Raw genomic sequence first — 12,150 nt, 5'->3', positions numbered from 1 at the left:
CTTGATCTAAGGGTTCTTTGTGCAGGGAGAATAAGTGGATTGGGTGGACGGGGGCACTTTCTTCTTCTTGGCTGACATGGTGACAAAACTTCTGTAGCTCACCCATTGAATCCTGGACTGCCTGACACTTAATGCCTTGAATTCTCTTTCTGCTGTTACATGCACCAAAGCAAAGGGGATTGGGGTACCCCATATCACCTTGTTCGTGTTTCTCCTTGACAGGATGCACCTGGAAGGCAGTGCCTTGCAAAATGCCATTTCCATGCCGTTTTTGATCCTCTGTCATGACAGTCTGTTTCTAGAAATGCATCTGCATGACAGGAGGCAAAGGTTGCCAGATAGCCAGCTGGGGAGCTAAGAATGCAGACTTGTTCTTCTTACAGGACATTTTACTATTTGTGAAGGTGCGTGACTTGACCAGGAGGAGACGATTCAGGAAAGGAAAGGATGTATTAACAGCTAGGGGTAGCTGTGGCTGCCTGAAGGTTAGATTATAGATTCATAGAATCATAGAATGGCTTAGCCTGGAGGGGACCTCAAAGCCCACCCAGCCCCACCCCCTGCCATGGGCAGGGCTGCCCCCCACCAGCTCAGGCTGCCCAGGGCCCCATCCAACCTGCCCTTGAGTGCCTCCAGGGATGGGGCACCACAGCTTCTCTGGGCAGCCTGTGCCAGTGCCTCACTGCCCTCTGAGTGAAGAGTTTCTTCCTAATATCTAACCTAGATCTCCCCTGTTTTAGTTTAAAGCCATTCCCCCATTGTCCTATCACTACTAGACCGCATAAAAAGTCACTCTGCTTCCTGCTCACAAACTGCCTTCAGTAATAGATTGGTAGGTACGTGCATTTTGGTGTGCCGTGGTGGACATCTTTAGCAGTTTTTTTAGTGGGCAAAAGTATCAAATCTACTCATTCATTCTCTAGGGTCAAAAGGAAGGACTAACATCTGCCTCTTGGAGAGGCATAGAATTTATGGTTTGGATTCTCCCAGTGAAACCCAGGCACCAGCAAGCACAGAACTCAGGATCCCGGCACTGGGCCCGCCCCAGAAGGACTGCTGTGTGGCGGGACTCCCAGAGTGCCTAGTCCTGCTGGTCCACCAGGCTTTGTGTCCAGCCCTGCTGGCAAGTGGCTTTGCAGTTCAAGAGCCGGCTGCAGGCATGAGGCGGGGAGTGAGGGAATCCACACAGGCACTTCAAACACAGAAGAAGAGGCATGTGCTGAAATGTCGTCAAAGGAGCAGGAATTCGTTTTATTGAGGAATACGTATAATAAAGATAGAACAAAGGGACCGAAATGGTGAACAGATGGGCGGGTGTTCTTCGGTGGCTCAGGAGCTGTGTGAACATGCTGGTTTGTGCCCTCCCCCTCTTTCTGTGTCTTTTTTTTGTTGTGGTTGTTTTGGTTTGGTTTAGTTTTGATGTATCAGGGTAGGATGTGAGATGATATGACAGAATATGTCAGAAACTTGGGGGAAAATAAAACCCCCTTTTTTAACATCAAACTACTGCTATCAATAGGAACAGCAACTGTTCAGAATTTGTTTCAGAGCTGCCAAGAAGTGAACATTCATGGGAGAGAGAGAAAGAGAGAGAGAGAAGGGAAAAAATATTTTTCCCTGCTGTTTGCAAGGTGGACACAAATGCAAGCGGTAGGAGGCTGACAACTTGACACATGTCTAATAAATCTAAAGCACGGAAAAAAAATCAACAATTCACTGTACAAGCAAGCATTACTAGGATAAAAAAAGTACAATCCAACAACCCCCCCATTAAAAAAAAATATTTATTCCCAAATCAGGGAGTAATGTAGACATTAGAGCCTCAATTTCTCTTCCCCTCCCTGCCCCACATCCTTTTTTCCAGCTTTCTTTTTAAAAATCGGAGACATGTTAGATCCTGGGCAGAGGAAGCAGAGGTTTGCTGCATTATAAATGAACAAGGTGCAAAAGCTGAGTCCAGCAAGCAGATGTTGGGAGCTCAGCGTGCCGGTGACAAAGGGCTAGAGTGCAAGAAGCTTCCACATCACGTCTGTTCTTCAGCGCAGAGCAGGAAAGGCTTTAATTTGACAAGTTGGTTGGATGCAGGGAATTCACAGATCACGGTGAAAGCCAAACAGATTTGGCCACCTACTGCATGGCCACATTCAGCTAAAAGGAGAGCAGTCATGGAAACATCTCCTGCTCCAGCCACCCGATACCGCACACACATCAGGGAGCCCAGAGCAGGCTTGTATGCCATGGGCAGCAAATTCCTCTGAAATGGAAGAACAAGGAAAAAAGAAGTGGGAGAGAAAACCATGCTTCCATTATCAAAATAATTAAGTATTTTTATTTCAGGCAGCTGGCTTGTTATTTTTTAAAGCTCTTTATCCTTGCATTTTTTTTTCCATAGGTGGTATGTATGAAATGCAAGAACGAAAATGAATGCCAAAACTAATGAAAATTCTCCTACAAGCTTCATGTAAACATCAGCATTAAAGTTATGAATCTTCATTTGTGCCACTAAGCTAAAATTTGTATCTTTCTGCATTAAAGGAATACAGACATACAGCACTGTGTAGTGTCTATGTGCAATACAGAAAACTGACATGGTATCTCCAATTTATGGGGAAATTGACATAATTTTGCAAAAAAAAAAAAGGAAAAAGAAAAAGAAAAACCACTTGTGAACTGGATTTTGCATAATGGGATTAATTTGGTTGACTGTCACATCAACTGTGCTGCAGAATGCAAGTTAATCACAACATCGGTCTGATTTGAAGGAAGAATGAAAGAAAGCAAAAGAAAATGAAAAAAAAAAGAAAAAAGAAAAGGAAAGGTATTTTCTTCCTCTCTTTGATTATTTTTTCATTTTAAAATGCCCCCATTTCTTCTGTAGCTGTAGTAGTTCTGGCAAGCAAGGCTGGCGTACACGTAACGATGGCCACCACCGAAGAAGTCTTTTTCCTTCCCCCAGTCTTCACAGCAAAGGGAAGGAAAGCAAAAAGTCAGGCTTTCCCAGGCTCATGCAGAACCCCATTCATGGAATGCACAATGATATGCATTCGACCTAAGTGTAAGCTGAACAGCAGAGCCAAAGCAACTTCAAGCATTGCACCATACCAATCTCGCTTATTGTCTTTTCTCTTGCCTGCCGTCCTCTCAGAAGAAGCTACTCGCAGCAGCAGGCCTCCTGCAAACTGGCCTTCACTCGCCCATCACTGACCCTTGGGAAGCCCTGAATAACATCAGAGGAAGATGCCAGCCCTCGTTGCTTATTTTGTGGCCAGTGCTGGCTTTATAGAGGTGTAGGGTGAAAGAATGAAATAAGCCTCCTTACAGGCTCTCACACTGTGTTGTCGGCAAAGGTGCTGAAAACAGAGCCTGCACATGTACATGACACATCGCTTAAGTCCTCTGGTTTCTATGGTTGCAGTAGATTTTGCTTTCAGGGGGCATCCTAGGAAGGAGATAATGCTGCGCAGTGCTTTGGGCACAGCGCGGTTGAAGAATTAGCTCTGGGAATCGATGGCAGGGTGATAGTGGTGACAGAGAACAAGGCGTTGGGGTGTCAGAGCAAGGCGTGCTCCCAGAGGCCTCGCACTGCACCATGGCCCGCCGCTCCTCCCTCCCTCCCTCACAGCCAGTGCTCTCCTCCTCCCTGTGCAGTGCGCTGATGAGGTTAAACAATTACACCACACTAATTGGCCTGTGTCGGTCCTGATGAGAAAGTAAAGAAATGCTGCAGAGAAAAGCAAAGATAAATTGTATCTAATTAAATTGATGGAAAAAGTGACAATATTTTTGCCTAGGAAAAAAAAAGGCAACTTAGAGCATGACAAAAATCTCACACTTGCATCCATGAACTCCACTTGCCAAAGTTTGTATGTGTGCTTCAACCTGGTTGTGCCAAGCAGGAGAAAATGGTGGTGCCCAGCTTGGACTTGGCTGTGTCAAGGAGAAAATGGCGGCACCCAGCAATGCCCACCAGGAGGCCTCTTCAGTCAGACGTTGCCCTCCGTGTGCAGGAGAATGCTCTCTGCCACAGCTCAGCTCTTTGCCCACTGAATTTGTCTTTACAGGAGGGCCACCACCTTGACTGACCCTTGAGGTAGAAATGCCAGACCCCAGAGTTGACTGCGTGAGCCCACAGATCTCGAGCTAGAGAATGAGCCTCACTGCCTGCAAATAGTGCCCATCTCCTTTCTGTGGACCATAGCAACCCCTAGTGCACTACCCTAGCACAGAAGTCTGGGGAGACAGAGGTGGATTGGCAGGAATATATCAGGGATGGATACAAATTGTCTCTTCATTGGCCAAAAGAGAAAGAAAAAAAAAACAAAAAACCAAACCAAACCAAAAACAAAAACAAGAAAAATACCACTTTGTCTACGGCAGTGCTGCCTTTCTACACAAGGCTCCTCTCTTTCTGTCCTCCATGCCAATATGATCTCTGGGAAGCTGAAACCACGAAAAGTTCCTTCAGGCATCCCTATTAAAAACAAGCCTGGAAAACTTATTCCATCATTTTGGTGAATATGAGGACACACCCAAGTCCCCCTAGATTCATCCAGGAAATTGATCAATATAAGCTTAATTGTTTGATGAAAAGGGAACAATTAGGTAACCTCTATTTTTGGGACCCTGAACACACATGACATGAAGATGTGAAATCTGAGGCCGCTAAAACCTCTTCCCTCCAAATCTCACTGAAATCAGTGGAAAAACCAGAGTGTGTTCTCTGACTGCATGGTCAGGCCTGCCGCAGAAGCAGATGCAAGACTGGTAGCTAAGTGTGTCATGTGTAGTTGAGAATTTCCATTCTAATCCTCTGTTTTGAGTTTCTCAGAGCCTTCCAAATGCTTTGCTTATCAGGATTAAATGTTCCAGGCCTGGTCTCTGGCAAAATGTAAATTTTTAAAAGTTTAAGATAAAAGTAGTTCAATTATTCTTGAGTGGGAGAAGAGTCCAAGAATCAAAGAAACAGATATTTTTGTGTGTGATTTTCTAATAAATTATCTGTTAAAGTCTCTGAGGGACTAGATTTAAAGCCTGGCATGAAGTATGGCCCTCATGAGAGGGCCATTGGATAGTAGAACATGTTGTAGCTATTGATCAGTGCGTTACAGGGAAATTTCATTTTGGTCCAACAGGGTTATGAGTCTTTGGAAATCATCCAGTGGGTTTATGCAGTTTCTTTAGGAAAGCTGATCCCCTCTCCACTCTTCTTCCCTATCTTCATTTTCTCCTAGTAATATCGGGAGTGAAGGAATCCATATATTCCATGTTCATGACTAATTTACCGGCACCAAGATCACAGATAAGCAAAATGAGCTTGACAACTGCTCCCGCTCACTTAATTTTCCTACTGTCTAGTCAAAATGGCCATCTCAATGATACCATAAATTCCATATAAACATTAGATCATTGTGTCAATCCATACACCTCAACCCCCTGGTGAACCATAGAACACAATACCATAGAGTTGTATCCTGAGTTTTCCCCTCTGGTCTTTCAGGTTGATGCATGCTGAGCAGCCCATATTGTGCAACATATGCAAGTCTAGTGTGTTGAAATTGCTGTAAATTCAAGGTGTGGTGTAACTAATTAATACTTGAGTAGTGTGTAAAGTAAGAAGCACTGTGCCCTATTATGGTTATAAATTACCTTGTACACTAAAGATGTTGGTGTTGCTCTAGCCTACATGGGAGCTGGAGGAACTGGAGGAATCGTTGCTCTGTACCATGAAGAAGGTGCCATAGTGTGGTATATTCTGTGGGAAGAATGAGTGGGAACAGCAAAGACAATCCTAAGTATCTGTGTCACAAATGGATTCAGACAACCACTTGCCCTGACTCTGGAGTTCCCATGGGCTGCCTTTGTGAATCGCCAATAGGTCAATTAAAGTGTAAACATACACACAGCTCTGTGTGGCTGCGTTGGTTTCATAGTAGTTCAGACAACTTGGGTGGTAATTTATGTTCTTCATACTTAGGTTTGTATGGAACTCTTTCCAGTCAAAATCATAGGAGTTTTGCGTCAAATTTGACCATAGTCTTAGCAATCAAGATCTACAAAAATTTACCATAATAGCAACGTGTACACTCCAAAAGTAATGCCTCCTATTTATTTCCTTGGAAATTACAACAGATACAGAAAGAACAAGGACAGTGTTTCATAAAGCAAATTCTCAGCTACAAACACTATTTTCCGACATAGTCACCACCATTAGCTGTGCATTTATGCCAGCGATGAACAAGAGCCTGCATGTCACACTCGTAAAAATCTGCACCAATGGTGTGATAGTGTCATTGCTGGGAAAATGTTGCCCACACAATGCATCTTTCACTGTGCTCACATCCACTGTTTGGTCTCCAAAAACATTCAGCAAATGTCAGTGAATGTCAGTGGGTGCCATTTTTTCCACATGGAGGAATTCAGTGACACACCTTTGCTCCATACATTTTTCCATGTCAGATGGCATTTTGTCAGATCGCCCCTCTGCTGCCATCTGTGGCAGAGCAACAAAATATAATGGGATCTTGGTGAGAAGGTTCTACCTCTGCTGCCATACCAGCAACATCTGCCTCTGATGTCGTGGGTCCACATAGTAAAATAGGAGACATTACTTTTGGAGGAGCCTTTGTACATCATAATAGGTAAAACAGAAATAAACATAGTGGAGAGCAGGATACTAACATGCCCATTTTAAGTATAAGTTGCAAGACAATAGCCTACATTCCCAAAGGAGGACAGGTAACTGAGGAGTGAGTTCTCACCCATACTGGACAGAAAGTCAATATAATCATAGAATCATAGAATGCCTTGGGTTGAAAGGGACATCAAGGAACATCAAGTTCCGACTTCCCTGCCACAGCTCAATACTAGAACTTAACTTTGATCTCCTGACTTGCAACTGCCTTATGCAGCAAAGATACAACCAAGCCTTTCGGTAGAGCTGAGTTGTTGCTGCCTCCAAAGAGACTCTCATAAAGGCAGCACCATGGGACAGGGTGAGAGCTTCATCCCAAACATACCTTGTGGGCACATTTGGCAACTTCTATGCGAACAACTAGCTGACTTGTTGCTAGGGAACTGTTGGGAGGGATGCTTTTTGATCTCCCATATGCTTACGACTAATAAATAAACTAATAACAATAATTACAACAAACCCCAAGCCTGTTGTATCTCCAGGATTAATTAATGATGAAATACGGCTGAAATCCTGTAAAAGCAGGCAGCAAGGTGGGTTAGATTTCACATTTCCCTGCTGCATATGGAAATGATGTCTGAAGTTAACATTTTTTTTTTCCTCCTTAAAATTTACCTTAGCTGGATCAGGTTGGTGGGAGGAGAGGGGGAGTATTCCCTTCACAGACAGAGGATGAGCAGGCAGACAGTAAATCTCCCTGTGCCGGTTTTACTTGCATCTGGTTTTTCCTGCCTAGTACAGTTAAGTTTTTTAGATACTTTACTTGCATTTCTAATTCAGTTATTCTTCTGAAATTTATTCAAAGGATTTATGCTTATGAAATTATAATATAATGCTGCCTATATGCCAATGAGCTGCAGGCAAAGAAAATAATTTTCTTCAATTTACAGTTATGAGGCTGGAAGAAAATGATGCCTTCTTATCACCTCTTTTTCTTTGTATGCCTCGGTATTTTTTTAAGTCTTCAGAAGGCAGGAGCTGATGATGAATTCTTAAGCAGATCACACTGATAATTGTATTTCAGAACTGTCAACTCTGTGAAGACTGTCCACGGAGGTGTCTCAGTTCACTTGAGCTATTTGTGTCACTGCTTCTCCAGGAACTCAGCCCTCAATAAAACCCAAATCACTGGGGATATTGTTAAGTCTTCTGAAAGGATTATTAGATCGAAGGAAAATTTATGGATGACACTTTGTAACAATTAATCAGGAACTGTTGATGAAGTTAAGTTGGTTCTTTATTCTTGAGCAGAAAAAAAAAATATGCAGCCCCTGTACAAATTGTCAAATGGCCTATTTTGTCACTCTGTGTGATTAATGGACTATTTGGAGTCCCCAAAAAGTCCTAGTACAAATAAAAAAGAATCATAAATATTGAATAAGCTCACAGCATGGTTAACCTTGACTATATTTTGGAACATTCTCGGAGAAAACTTTGCTATACAGAAAACAAATTGCTAAGGGGATTAAAAAAAAAAAAAAAACACAACAAACTGGAGATTTTGGAGAATGTCACCCACCCAACCTTGTCATCCTGATTAGCCTGCCATGATAAATTAGCTTTAGTTAGCTTTGCAAACAGGTCAGAAACTGCTGGCACACCACTGCATTTTGCTGGTGGGGCCACACCTGGCCCACAAAAGGGGCACAGGATGGCACAGAAAATACTCCAGCTTCTGCTGCTTTGTATGTCACGCAAGACTGGGACTGCTAACAGGTTATTGTCCTTTTGCACCATAATTTATGGAAATGAGACCCAAGGAGCGGTAGGACCATGGGAGTCATGGTGCCATAAGGCTGCTTGTGAAAGGGTGGTCAGAAGATGTCCAGCTATCTGTGTGTATGCAAATGATAAGATCAGAGCTGCAGCTGCACACACACACATTTATACGTATTCAGGACACGCAGTTTCCATCTTTTTGTCCTGCTCCTCTGTCTCTCTGTTTGCAACTCGGGTGCCCTCCTCCCCCAGTCCCACCCTCCCCCCTCCTGCCCCCCCCACTGCTTGATGCAGCTGTTTCATCCTGACAGGTCTGACCTGTCATTTTTGCTAACCTCTGATATCATCTAGGTCATAGTGATCCCAAACCAGTTTGCTTTTGTTCTCGGTGAACAAGAAATACAATGCTATTAGTTTAGGCTTGGGTCCCACAAAGCACTTAAGATCCACGTGCTTGCCTTAAAGAATGCAAGCAATGCCCCACTCTCCTCCTGCACACATGGCATCTCAATGTGCTGTGGCTGAAGCAGGCTCTTTCTCAGTAGACACAAACCCACTTCACATTTCCTTTAGTTGGCCCTTTTTGTCAGTGTGTCATGTGCCATCTGGACTGACACACATGCATAGCATACTTCAGAGATTATTCCTGCTCAGGAGTGCAGTAGATTTTGAAATCATGCAATTATTTCCATCAGGGATGTGAGGGAACTGCAAAACAATAAGAGAACATTGTATTTTGCTGATTCTTTGCAAGTAGCACAGGGATGAGAATAGGAGGTGTTTTTCATCTTATCAGATTTCATTGTGATATTTCTCCATCCGTTTTTATCCCCATGGTTCTCCAAGATCACAGGTAGTCCTCTGCCTCCCACCCAGAATCAGCAGTAAATAAAAATAATAATCATAATCATACAATGCTATGGCCTATGGTTAAAAAAACCACACGTGTAAGTCACTTGCCTGGACGAGACTGGGGTGAGGTGTGAACTTTGGGTGGAAGCTGCTCCTGGCAGGGGTGCAGGGAAGGCAGCCAATTGTTAGGTGTGTGTTCTGCAGGAAAGGGCACACACCTGGAGAACCATGCTGTCTAAAGAACCTTGCTGCTCTTGGAACAAGGGCAGATGCCTGGGGAGCTAAGGAGCCTCCTTAGTATTCTTTTGGTGAAACAGAGATTGAGAGGCACAAGCTGGTGGTTGTTCATTAACTATCCCAGCTTGCTTGTAAGGGGCCTTGAAACACATGAACTCACGGAAGGCTTTTCTTCACAGAGCTTCTGAGGCACGTCCCGAATCTTTGCTTTCTGAAACAAAGTGCTCCTAGCATCTTTTGCAAAGATGGCACATGGGTAAGACCCATCTCAGTCATTCTTCTAACTCTCCTAAATATAAAATAGACACTATGAAAAAATGAAATCCCAGCTACTGAACATTAAGTAAGGCTTTTTCTTTGGTCACATTCTTCACCTGAAAGCAAGCTCAAATCTAGGAAATGTGGGGGAAGATTCAGTCATGGAAGGGTACACAGATTTTGTTGCCATTGTTTGTGTCATGGTGTTATGATTTTTGGTTATTGGTATTCCACATCATAACATCATGTAGTGTATGTACCTGGTTCTCAGAAGAGAAGGACTACTACATTTCCCAGGGGACTTTGCTCCCCTGTTACCGTTTTCCAGTCAGAGGGAAAGATAAAAAGCTGCATATCACGAGACCTGTTCTCTTTCCGCCCGTCTCTTGTCCCAGCAGCATCTTGCTCCCCAGCTGTCTTATCATCGGTATTAGAGTAAGGCCTACCTTGATTTTTTTGCACATTCTCTCTCATTGTATTAGATTTATCAGCTTAAATTGTAATTATATTGTATTATAGTGTGTTATTTTGCATTCTGATATCTTATTTAGTAAATTAGTTCCTCCTCAGATTGTTGCCACTGTTTTGCTCTCAGGCCCATCTCCTTACCCTTTTTTCCCCTTTTCCCTTTCCCAGGGCATGGATCTGTAGGCCCCCTGCCCCATTTGTCACAGAACCGGGCCAAACCTGCTCATAAACCGTTGACAGTTTGTCAGCAAAAGAACAATGCTGCAGTTGATAAAAGTATATACTAAATTAAACTAATTGCATTATAAAGAACACTAGGCATCCTATAAAAACCTGTTGCCTAAGCGTGCCTGTAGCAACTTTATCAACAAATGATCTTTGTGCAAAGGAGCCAAAGCAATTAGTGTGGAGTTGGCAGATCCCTACACTCCTTTGACATGCCCTGTAGTAAAAGAGACCACCAACTAAAAAAAACAAAAAAGAAACAAAAAAACCCTCACATGTCAAAATGCTAACCTGCTGATTCAGATGTTTCACCAGAGTCTTCTTCATGTTAAGTTACTACATCTTATAAAGCACATTACACAATGTTCATTTTTGTACCTGCTCTCTTTGGCTATATGTGCTTGAGAGTAAACCACCTGCAGAAGTGCTTGCATCAGCTACAACCAGATTAGTAAATTGGTCTCAGCTGAAAATGGCCACGTTTATTCTCCAAGTGAAGGCTGATTTATTTATTTTTTAAACTGTTGGTGATTAACAGCTAACTAAAAACCGAACTATGATAACAAAAGGATAGGTAGACTAATACTACCTGCATTTTTATTTTTGATTTAATGCCTTTTTAATGTAACCTTTACTTGTGTATGGGGATTGCTAGGTCACAGCCTGAACCAGTGATAAAGTACCAGGTGAGAAGCCATGGCTAACCCAAACAACGCACCTGGGTGACTGGAAGGGGCTGGACCCTGGGTCCCCTCTCATTTAATGATTAGCAGCCAAGGGAGCAGGAGCTCTATTTATTGACTGTCCCTTCTAGAGGCTATACTAGCCTCTGAAAAGGGTAGGTTACATGTCCCTATGGTATTTTTTTTTTTTGAACTCTTGCAAATGCTTTTATGTGTGTGTTCTTATTTTTAGTAGAAGGTGGTGTTGTTGCTTTTCCTTGCTCTGCAGCTTAACAAGTGATTTTTAGAGGTCCCAAATGAAGAGGTATGTGGCTTTTTTCTTTTAAGAAGGAGCTGGTATGTTAAATGCTGTTGGGAATGTTTGTGCATCAGGTAGTCTACTAGTTTTAGATAGTTGAGAGTATTGCAGAAGATACGACTATAGACTTGCTTGTACTTACCTAATTTTTTAGGTGTTTACTAGTATGGGTGCTATGCTGTTGGGCTTTATAGAGTGGAGCTGCCTTGTTCATGGGACAAGGAAAGTAACATCAATTGTACTTCTGTAATCAGAGGAGAAGAAAGGATTTTGCTCTTTCTTGGTCTTTGCATGTGGGAGGATAAGGTCTTTAATCCTAATGCTAGAGCTAGCAATAAAACGTTAGCTTTCTGGCTTTCAACATATGAACAATGTGAAGAATGCTCTAGTCTAGCAAGTTATATGCAGCAGGTGAATGATATTTTGTGTAGCTCTCTTTGGATGTTTTTATGATATAAAACCCTTATGGGAAAGTTTCTTGATCTGTGGATTAAGGCTGCTCACAGTCACAGAGACAAGGCCGGAGTATTTGCGGCAAGGGTAGATGCAATGCAAAGCATCCATATATGGTGTACAAGTGCCTTTACTATGTTTTTGCTTACCTGTGTGCTTGTTATCTCTAGTGCTTTTTGTTAAAAATAATCTTAACTTCATGTTAAGATTTTCTTAATGCGAGCTTCATTGCTACATCTTCGCTTAATAGTAATAGCATGGTGAAA

General features: G+C 42.8%; 1 long non-coding RNA gene across 1 annotated transcript; it reads right to left on the bottom strand.

Moving 5' to 3' along the window:
- On the bottom strand, window positions 8,691-11,298 carry LOC110394124. Its single transcript, XR_002435372.1, has 3 exons — window positions 10,742-11,298; window positions 9,660-9,788; window positions 8,691-9,118 (listed from the first exon to the last, which is right to left on the bottom strand). It is a non-coding gene; the product is annotated as an uncharacterized LOC110394124 (long non-coding RNA).

The sequence above is a fragment of the Numida meleagris genome, chromosome 2, assembly GCF_002078875.1.
Source record: "Numida meleagris isolate 19003 breed g44 Domestic line chromosome 2, NumMel1.0, whole genome shotgun sequence".
Classification (NCBI taxonomy): domain Eukaryota; kingdom Metazoa; phylum Chordata; class Aves; order Galliformes; family Numididae; genus Numida; species Numida meleagris.
Note: the sequence above shows the minus strand (reverse complement) of the source record. Positions and strands in the feature narration are given on the sequence as shown.